Source organism: Vigna angularis, chromosome 6 (assembly GCF_016808095.1).
Source record: "Vigna angularis cultivar LongXiaoDou No.4 chromosome 6, ASM1680809v1, whole genome shotgun sequence".
NCBI lineage: Eukaryota > Viridiplantae > Streptophyta > Magnoliopsida > Fabales > Fabaceae > Vigna > Vigna angularis.
The window spans coordinates 12,010,234-12,020,237 of NC_068975.1; positions in this window are offsets into that span (position 1 = coordinate 12,010,234).

Consider the following 10,004-nt stretch of genomic DNA (forward strand, 5'->3'; position numbering starts at 1 on the left):
TCTTGAGCTCTTTCTCTTCTTCTTTTCATAATGAATATGTCGTTGTAAGCTCTTCTTTTCTTTTGCTCTTAAGTTATCCTCTTGATTTTCTTCTTGAAAGATCTTCTATTTATAGGCTTCATGAACATATGTCTGTTAAACTGAGTTTGTAGTTTATAGTCTTGATACTTGTGCTTTCTCTTTCTTCTTTTCACAACAGTCGTTGCGTAAGTCAACTTTGTTAGAGCAGACATGCTTTATCAGTCATTTGCTTGAAGTAGGTTGTACGATCTCTTTAAACTTTGCTTCAAGTAAGGAAAATTTTGTGAATATCTTCTTTGTCTCTAACGTCCACTTTTTTATATTAGATCTGTAGCATTGTGGATGCGTGTAGTATAACTTATCTGCAAAATTATAGTAAACCATGCATGCAATAGATATGTCTTTTCTTATCACTTTTGTTGATGGAAAACTCATAGCCAAGGGTCCAACCATTAGAAGTATGGCCAAGTTCCTCTAAGAAGAACCATCAATAGAAGGAGAAATAAAGGCGTGTTTCATTTGGGCCATCATGGAAGAAGAAGGAGTAATATAGGATTTAGGCCTTGTATTCAGCCATATGGTGTAGGTTTGATTAAGGCTTGAAGGCCTAAGTAGCATAAGATTTTTCCTAAGTTAGATATCCAAACCATGTGGAAAGTGTATGCAATGTGTCATGCTTCCATTGGAGAGAATTTTCTTTTTAAAAGGTAGTCACATGACACCCTAGGAGTGGAGAGGATTTCTTTTTGGTAGTAGCCACATGTTCCTCCACCATTGGAGAGGATTTACTTTTAGTAGTGGCCACATGACACCCTAGGAATGAAGAGGATTGTGTTTTGTGAGTGGCCACATGTCCTCCCATCATTGGAGAGGTTAGAAGACCTCATTTTTGGCCAATAAGAGCAAATGTGGGAGATCATGCTTTTAGGGTTAGAAAGAGACACCATTGGCCTAAAAATAGAGGTGTCTCCACCCTTGTATTTAATCTTGGAAATTATTAATGTTATGCTGCCCAATTGTAGCCTCATTCTTCCTTGATCAAGACTAGAACAACCCTAGAGACCCTTCTAGTCACCAACCTCATGGAGTTAGCCTAACCTCTCCTTGAACCTTCAAACTACACATCATCTCCATCCTATCACTAAAAGTCGTGAGCTTATCACCACACCACCATCATTTACACATCATATCACCCATTTCCCCACCCATTTTCGCAACCATATCCATCATAGAGACCATCTCCTTGCTTCGTCCTAAGCTTTGGCCCAACCTAGCTCAAGGAGGTTGTCATCAATTAGGAATCAAGAGCTTCAAGAGCTAAGTATTCTTGGTACCTATCTATAAATTACCTCCAGCTGAGGCATCTAACATCAATTTAGTTTGTGAGCTTAGACCTCAAAGAAATATAATGACTACTATAGGTTCATCAAAACCATGAGTGAGCATCTTTCTCAACAAGCCTTTAAATCGGTCCCATGCTTGACCTAATGTTTCATCCATGCCCTGCCTAAAAGAAGAAATTTCCTGCTTACCTTTGTTTACTTTTGACTTTGGTAAGTATTTGTTCAGAAACTTTGCAACCACAGCTTCCCACTCAGTAAAACTGTTTTCTGGAAAAGAGTTCAACCACATCTTAGCATTGCCTCCTAAAGAGAAAGGGAACAAGCTAAGTCTAATAGCTTCATCTGGCACACCATTGATCTTCACAATATTGCATATTTCATTGAATGTGGTCAGATGCTCATATGGATTTTCATGTGACAATCCATTGAATTGGTTGTTCTTCACCAATTGAATCAATGCTGGCTTCATCTCCATGTTTGTAGCATTAACCCTCGGCCTTGCTATGCTATTAAAATGATGAGGGCCTATAACTATTGCATAATCTGCCAGGGTATGTTTACCATTATGCTCTTCAGCCATATTTTTTGTCTCCTAGTCAGATATTTGAGGTGAAGGCTGTAATAGAGTCTCAGGAGAAGGGAAAAGTTCTCTGGACATCCTGTTTCTCCTTTTTCTTCTACTATTCTCTAGCCCTGCAAGAAGAGGTTTAGAAACTTTTGTGCTTCCAGTCCGAATTGTACCCTGCATACACTAGAGAACAAAACACTAAAGCACCCAATTAGCACTAAAAGATAAAAAAATAAAAAAATAAAAAGATAAAAAGATAAAAATAAAAAGATAAAAATAAAAGGTAAAGTCTAATCAGTTAAGAATCACGCAAACGTATAGTTTAAACCACGAGTCCCCGGCAACGACGCGAAAAACTTGTTAAGATATCAGCAAGTGTACCGAATCGTATCAAGTAATATAAAATGGTAAGACCAAGTATCGTATCCCAAAGGACTCACGACACTTAATAGTTATGTGATTACCCAACTAAAACATGAATGCAATTTTGACCAATTGAAAGAAAAACACAAAGGGTGAATGGATGATGTTGTAAATATGAGACGAATATGTTGTTGGGGTTTAGATTTCACCAAGTTCCCTCTCATGCATACATGAATTCATCTTCTTCATTAATGTTAATATCACTTTCTAAATTACTTCAAACCCGATGTCTCGACGACGAAAGCCTATCCTTAATTACTAGTTTACAATGTCTTGTCTCCCTAGCAATGAATTCTGCATTACATACACACAGAAGCTTATGATAACCAAAACTCATATCCCTATGTTTAGGCAATACTACTTTTGGGAGAAATTCTCCAGATCTAGGTTTTCCCGTTTGTGTCCATATCACGAAAACCAATAATCATTCCATGAATGAGTTAAACATAACAACCATTGAGCAAAGAAGAATAACCCTAACAATTAATGAAATAAGCATAAATCTGAATTTGTGTCAATTCTGTCAAGAGATACCCTCTCTAGGTCGAGCTAATCCTTAAATAGGGCTGAATTGGGTCATGATCCAACGTTGCCACCGCTCAACGCCCCTACTTAAGGAGCTCAGGTGTGCTTGCGAGAGAATGGCGCTCAGCGTCCAATGGACGACGCTTAGGCGTGAAACGTTGCAGGAAAGATGGCGCTCAGCGCCCTAAAAAGGGCGCCCAGGCGTGATTGCGAAGCTCTAGCGTTGAGGGTCATGAAAGGGGCGCCCAAGCGTGAGTGCGACCTTCTGTAACCTTCTCTTTTGCTGCTCTTTCTGTCCTTTATGAGTTCCAACGTCTTGACAACTTAACTCCTCTTCCAATTCATCCCAATTTCCCACAAAACTAAGGGAAATTAGTGATAAAATCTTCAAGTGTAACCTCAATTCTCTTATTTCCGAAAATAAACCAAAATCAAGAGAACAAATAAGTTTCTAAGTCAAAAAGGGTTCATTTAATATCAAAATTTACTACTAAATAACGGTGAAATCAACCGTTATCACCCCAAAAACTTGTTAAGATATCGATAAGTGTACCGAATCGTATCACGTAATAACAAATGGTAAGACCAAGTATCGTTTCCCAAGAGACTCACGACACTAAACAATTATGTGATTACTCAACTAATTAAGACTTTTGAAGAACAATTTAGGGGTTTTGAATGCAAATGCAATAAAAATAAACATAAATGCAATTTGATCAATTGATGCTAAACACAAAGATGAATGAATGATATTGAAAATATGAGATGAATATGTTGTTAGGGTTTAGATTTCACCAAGTTTCCTCTCATGCTTGTATATGAGTTAATCTTCTTCATTAATGTTAATATCACTTTCTAAATTACATAAAACCCGATGTCTCGGCGAAGAAAGCCTATCCTTAACTACTAGTTTACAATGTCTTGTCTACCTAGCAATTAATTATGCATTACATACGCACAAAAGCTTAAGATAACCGAAACTCATATCCCTATGTCTAGGAAATACTGCTTTTGGGAGAAATTCTACAGATCTAGGTTTCCTCCCTCGTATGTGTACATATCACGAAAACCTATAATCATGCCATGAATGAGCTGAACATCACAAGCATTGAGCAAAGAAGAATAACCCTAACAATTAAAGAAAGAAGCATAAATGAATAAGAATCCATTCAAATACATGAGAGTTCACAAGGTTACATCATCCCCCAACAACAAAGAATGTTTAGTTCCCCATCGTCATGGAGAAACTAGATGAATAATGGAATGAAAAAGATAGACAAACCCTAAAAACTGAAGAGGAGAGCTTTCGCATCGACTTTTGCCTTCAGAGAGTTGGAGAAAATCTGAATTTGTGTCAATTCTGTCAAGAGATACCCTCTCTAGGTCGAGCTAATCCTTAAATAGGGTTGAATTGGGCCATGGGCCAACGTTGCCACCGCTCAGGGCCCTACTTAGGGCGCTCATGCGTGCTTGCGAGAGAAAGGCGCTCAACGTCCAATGAAGGGCGCTTAGGCATGAAAAGTTCAACGCCCTAAAAAGGGCGCTCAGGCATGACTGAGAAGCTCCAACGCTGAGGGTCATGAAAGGGGCGCCTAAGCGTGAGTGCGACCTTCTGTAACCTTCTCTTCTGGTGCTCTTTCTGTCCTTTAAGAGTTCCAACTTCTTGACAACTTAGTTCCTCTTCTAATTCATCCCAATTTCGTACAAAACCAAGGGAAATTAGTGATAAAATCTTCAAGTGTAACCTCAACTCTCTTATTTCCCAAAATAAACCAAAATCAAGAGAACAAACGAGTTTCTAAGTCAAAAAGGGTTCATTTAATATCAAAATTTACTCTTAAATAACGGTGAAATCAACCGTTATCACACCAAAAACTTGTTAACATATCGACAAGTGTACCGAATCGTATCAAGTAATATAAAATGGTAAGACCAAGTATCGTATCCCAAAGGACTCACGACACTTAACAGTTACATGATTACCTAACTAATTAAGACTTTTGAAGAACAATTTCGTGATTTTGAATGCAAATGCTATAAAAGTAAACATGAATGCAATTTTGACCAATGGAAAGAAAAACACAAAGGATGAATGAATGATGTTGTAAATATGAGAGGAATATGTTGTTAGGGTTTAGATTTCACCAAGTTTCGTCTCATGCATATATGAATTCATCTTGTTCATTAATGTTAATATTACTTTCTAAATTACTTAAAACCCGATGTCTCGGTGAAGAAAGCCTATCCTTAACTACTAGTTTACAATGTCTTGTCTCCCTCCCAATTAATTATGCATTACATACGCACAGAAGCTTAGGATAACCAAAACTCATATCCCTTTGTCTAGGCAATACTACTTTGGGAGCAATTCTTCAGATCTAGGTTCCCTGTATGTGTCCATATCACGAAAACCTATAATCATGCCATGAATGAGTTAAACATAACAAACATTGTGCAAAGAAGAATAACCCAACAATTAATGAAAGAAGCTTTAATAAATAAGAATCAATTGAAATACATGAGAGTTCACAAGGTTACATCATCCCCCAACAACAAAGAATGTTTAGTTCCCCATCGTCATAGAGAAACTAGATGAACAATGGAATGAAAAAGATAGAAAAACCCTAAAACTGAAGAGGAGAGCTTCTGCATCCACTTCTGCCTTCAGAGAATCGGAGAAAATCTGAATTTGTGTCAATTCTGTCAAGAGATACCCTCTCTAGGTCGAGCTAATCCTTAAATAGGGCTGAATTGGGCCATGGGCCAACGTTTCCACCGCTCAGTGCCCCTACTTAGGGCGCTCTAGCATGCTTGCGAGAGAATTGCGCTAAGCGTCCAATGAAGGGCGCTCAGGCATGAAACGTTGCAAGAAAGATGGCGCTCAGCGCCCTAAAAAGGGCGCCCAGGTGTGACTGCGAAGCTCTAGTGATGGAAGACCATCTAAGACACACATTGGACCTCTTACTAGAGCCATGGAGGATTCAAGAGGAAGAAGGATCACCTACCATTTTGCTTCTATGGAAGGTAATTTACATTAATCCTTCTTCCCATAATTAAAGGCACATTTTTATTTGCTTTGTAGGATTAATAAAATTGGAGGGAGCAACTTCCAGCATAGCATTTGAGCACGTGAAAAGAAAGACTTGGAGGGAGAAGCTTACTGCCAAAGCTATCAAAAAGCTCAGCCAATAACCTAGCTAGCCCAGCGTTTCAGAATTGGTACTGTTTCACGTGTGTTGTTGAGTTGGAATGAGGCATGTTTGGAGCTGAAGCAAATTGGCTCAAAAACAGCAAGAAAAAAAAAATAAAAATACAATTTCAAACAGCAAATTACGTGATATTTGGTGTAAATAAACTTGAAATGAAATTAAAGAAAAAGGCGCCAATTTGCTTCAGCTTCAAACATGCCTCATTCCAACTCAGCATCACACGTGAAAATGCACCAATTCTGAAACGCTGGGCTAGCTAGGTTATTGGCTGAGCTTTTTGATAGCTTTGGCAACAAGCTTCTCCCTCCAATTCTCTCTTTTCACGTGCTCAAATGCTATGCTGGCAGCTGCTCCCTCCAATTTTATTAATCCTACAAAGCAAAGAAAAATGTGCTTTTAATTATGGGAAGAAGGATTAATGTAAATTACCTTCCATAGAAGCAAAATGGTAGGGGATCCTTCTTCCTCTTGAATCCTCCATGGCTCTAGTAAGAGGTCCAATGTGTGTCTTAGATGGTCTTCCATCAGACCCTCCCTCTTGAAAAACGATTTGTCCTCAAATCGGGAAGAAAGAAAGAAGCACAACTTTGGTTTTTGTTTTCTTCTTGGATAAAAAATATATCTACAAAATATAGCAAAAATGAGTATGAAGAAGATGTAAACAAAGATAAGAAGGCAAAAGAAAAGTCTTGTATTTTTGAAAAATATTTTCTGAAAATAAGTCTTGGAAAAATGGAGAATTCCATAATCCCAAGTTATTTGATTTTTATCTTGATTTACTTGTTTACACAAGGGTAACATTAACTCAAGTTTTGAATTTCCATATTTGGAAAATGATTGCACAGAATATGGGATGACAATTGATTTAAAAGAAAAATTAATAATGGAAGAGTGCACAATAATGGGAAAAAAAAGTAAAGAATGAGAACCCTTCCCTTTTAGGTTCCATGGTAATGGTAAGAGTAGGAGTTGCCAGCATTAGCAAGAGCTCCTTCTTTTTACTTTCCTCTTCTTTCTTCTTTTCTTCCTCTCTTTTCTTTTCTTCTTCTCTTCTCTCTCTTTTCTCTTTTTCTTCTCTTATCTCTTCTTCTTTTCTCTCTCTTTCTTCTCTCTCTCTTCTCTTCTTTCTCTCTTTCTTCTTGCCTTTGTTCCTCTTTTTGTCTCTCAACATCTCTTTTTAGTTTTAATTCTATTTGCTTAGCTTGCAGCTCCTTAAGGTTAATCTTAAATTCTAGTTCTCTAATAAGGAAACCATTGTCATTTAAGCTTTCAAGAAATGTTTTTCCATCTTTAATGTAAGCTCTTAATAATTGGAGGTTTCTCTTAATATGTGAAGGCACAAACTCTTTTCTCATGCAAACTTTTAATTCAGACCAATCATGAATGGGAGATTTTCTACCTATCCTAACATGATATTGTCTCTCATCCCACCACTCTCTGGCATGCATTTCAAATCTAGATGTGTAGTGACTAAGGACATAAGATTCACTATTGCTAGAATGAAAATAGGATTCAGGTTTACTTTTTCTAGCAATAAATGGATGCATGTCACTAATGTCCTTTTCCCAAGCTAGGTATGTTAATGCACCAATATCCGCACCAAAGTATGGAATATTTGCCCTAGCTTGTTTATACAATTCATCCTCAATCCGATCAAATTCATTAAAGGAACAAGTCCTTCTTCTAGCTTCATCAAGTTTTCTTTTAATTTCTTTGAAACTAATGGATTGATCAAAACTAGAAGACCAAGAGGACCTATATGAACAAGAAGACGAATAGGAAGTATAACAAGACATCAAAAACTTTTTTTTTATTTTTGTGAAGGATTTCTAGAAAGATTCTAGAGGTAAAATGAACCAAATAGCTCCCAGGAAGGAGAGCTGAGTCACAAATGGACAAGCTTAAGAACCTTGTCCTTCCTAGCCAGAGTGTCTTTGGTTGTTTCTTACCTTGTAGTGTCTAGGTAGAAATCTTTCAAAACTTTTTAAATGCAAGAATGCTATGAACCTTGAAACCAAATGAAGGTTTATCTATATGAAACACACTCCTAAGTACTATGGAGACTTAAAACATAAAAGTCAACAAGCAATGTAAAGTAAAGCAAATGGAAATGAATGAGACACGACCCTAAGTGAAAGTGCAAGTGACACTTGGAGCCCCTTGGAGCCCCTTGACACACTTCCACACTAAGAAAACAAAATTGGACTATTACAATGTTCAATTGTGAACTTGGAATTGCTTCAAGAGCATTTTTCCAAGTCACTTGGCTCAAAAACAGCAAGAAAAAAAAATAAAAATACAATTTCAAACAGCAAATTCCGTGATATTTGGTGTAAATAAACTTGAATTGAAGTAAAGAAATGTTGCCAATTTCCAGCTATTACTCTCAAGTTCACCTCTGTGCTTTGTTATCTAGCACCTCCTCTAGCTCCTTTCCCCTTTGGAAAGCCTACTGAGTTAGAACCTCTGCCTACACACTCCAAAACCGCACTAGACAATTCATCAAACACCTTCCGTGCGCCTCCAACTGCATCTGCGTTTTCCAATTCCGCTGCCACCTCTGGTCTGAGAAGCTGCTCATTCTTGAAGAGTGAAGCTGCTTCCATCATCTAGCACTAACGGTCATGAAAGGGGCGCCTAAGCGTGAGTGCGACCTTCTGTAACCTTATCTTCTAGTGCTCTTTCTGTCATTTGTGAGTTCCAACTTCTTGACAACCTAATTCCTCTTTCAATTCATCCCAATTTGGTACAAAACCAAGGGAATTTAGTGATAAAATCTTCAAGTGTAACCTCCACTATCTTATTTCCGAAAATAAACCAAAATCAAGAGAACAAATGAGTTTCTAAGTCAAAAAGGGTTCATTTAATATCAAAATTTACTCTTAAATAATAGTGATATCAACCGTTATCACACCAAAAACTTGTTAACATATCGGCAAGTGTACCGAATCGTATCAAGTAATATAAAATGGTAAGACTAAGTATCGTATCCCAAAGGACTCACGACACTTAACACTTACATGATTACCTAAGTAATTAAGACTTTTGAAGAACAATTTAGTGATTTTGAATGCAAATGCTATAAAACTAAACATGAATGAAATTTTGACCAATTGAAAGAAAAACACAAAGGATGAATGGATGATGTTGTAAATATGAGATGAATATGTTGTTGGGGTTTAGATTTCACCAAGTTTCATCTCATGCATATATGAATTCATCTTCTTCATTAATGTTATTATCACTTTCTAAATTACTTAAAACCCGATGTCTCGGCGAAGAAAACCTATCCTTAACTACTATTTTACAATGTCTTGTCTCCCTAGCAATTATTTCTGCATTAATGATAAAATCTTCAAGTGTAACCTCAACTCTCTTATTTTCCAAAATAAACCAAAATCAACAGAACAAACAAGTTTCTAAGTCAAAAAGGGTTCATTTAATATCAAAATTTACTTTGAAATAACGATGAAATCAAGCGTTATTACAATCCCAAACTTGAAACTTTGCTTGTCCTCAAGCAAAACAAAATGTAACTCAGTCTAAACAACAATTCAATGGTTCAACATATCTCAAAACACTTTCTTCCAAAACAAGTAATCATCAACAACTGCTTATGATTCAAATCTTAGTCAAGATATATTGATGCATGTTGGATGATCCGCAAGTGTACCGAATCGCACAAGTAATATAAAATGGTAAGACCAAGTATCGTATCCAGAGGACTCTCGGCACTAAATAGTTGTGTGAGAACTCGATTAATTCAGACTTAAAGAAAATGAGATCATTCGTTTCAAATGCAAAGACAAAAAATTAAATATGAATGCAATTTGATCAATAGTAGAGTAGCATAATGAACAGATGTTGTTTAATATGAGATGAATATGTTGTTGGGGTTAGATTTCACTAAGTTCC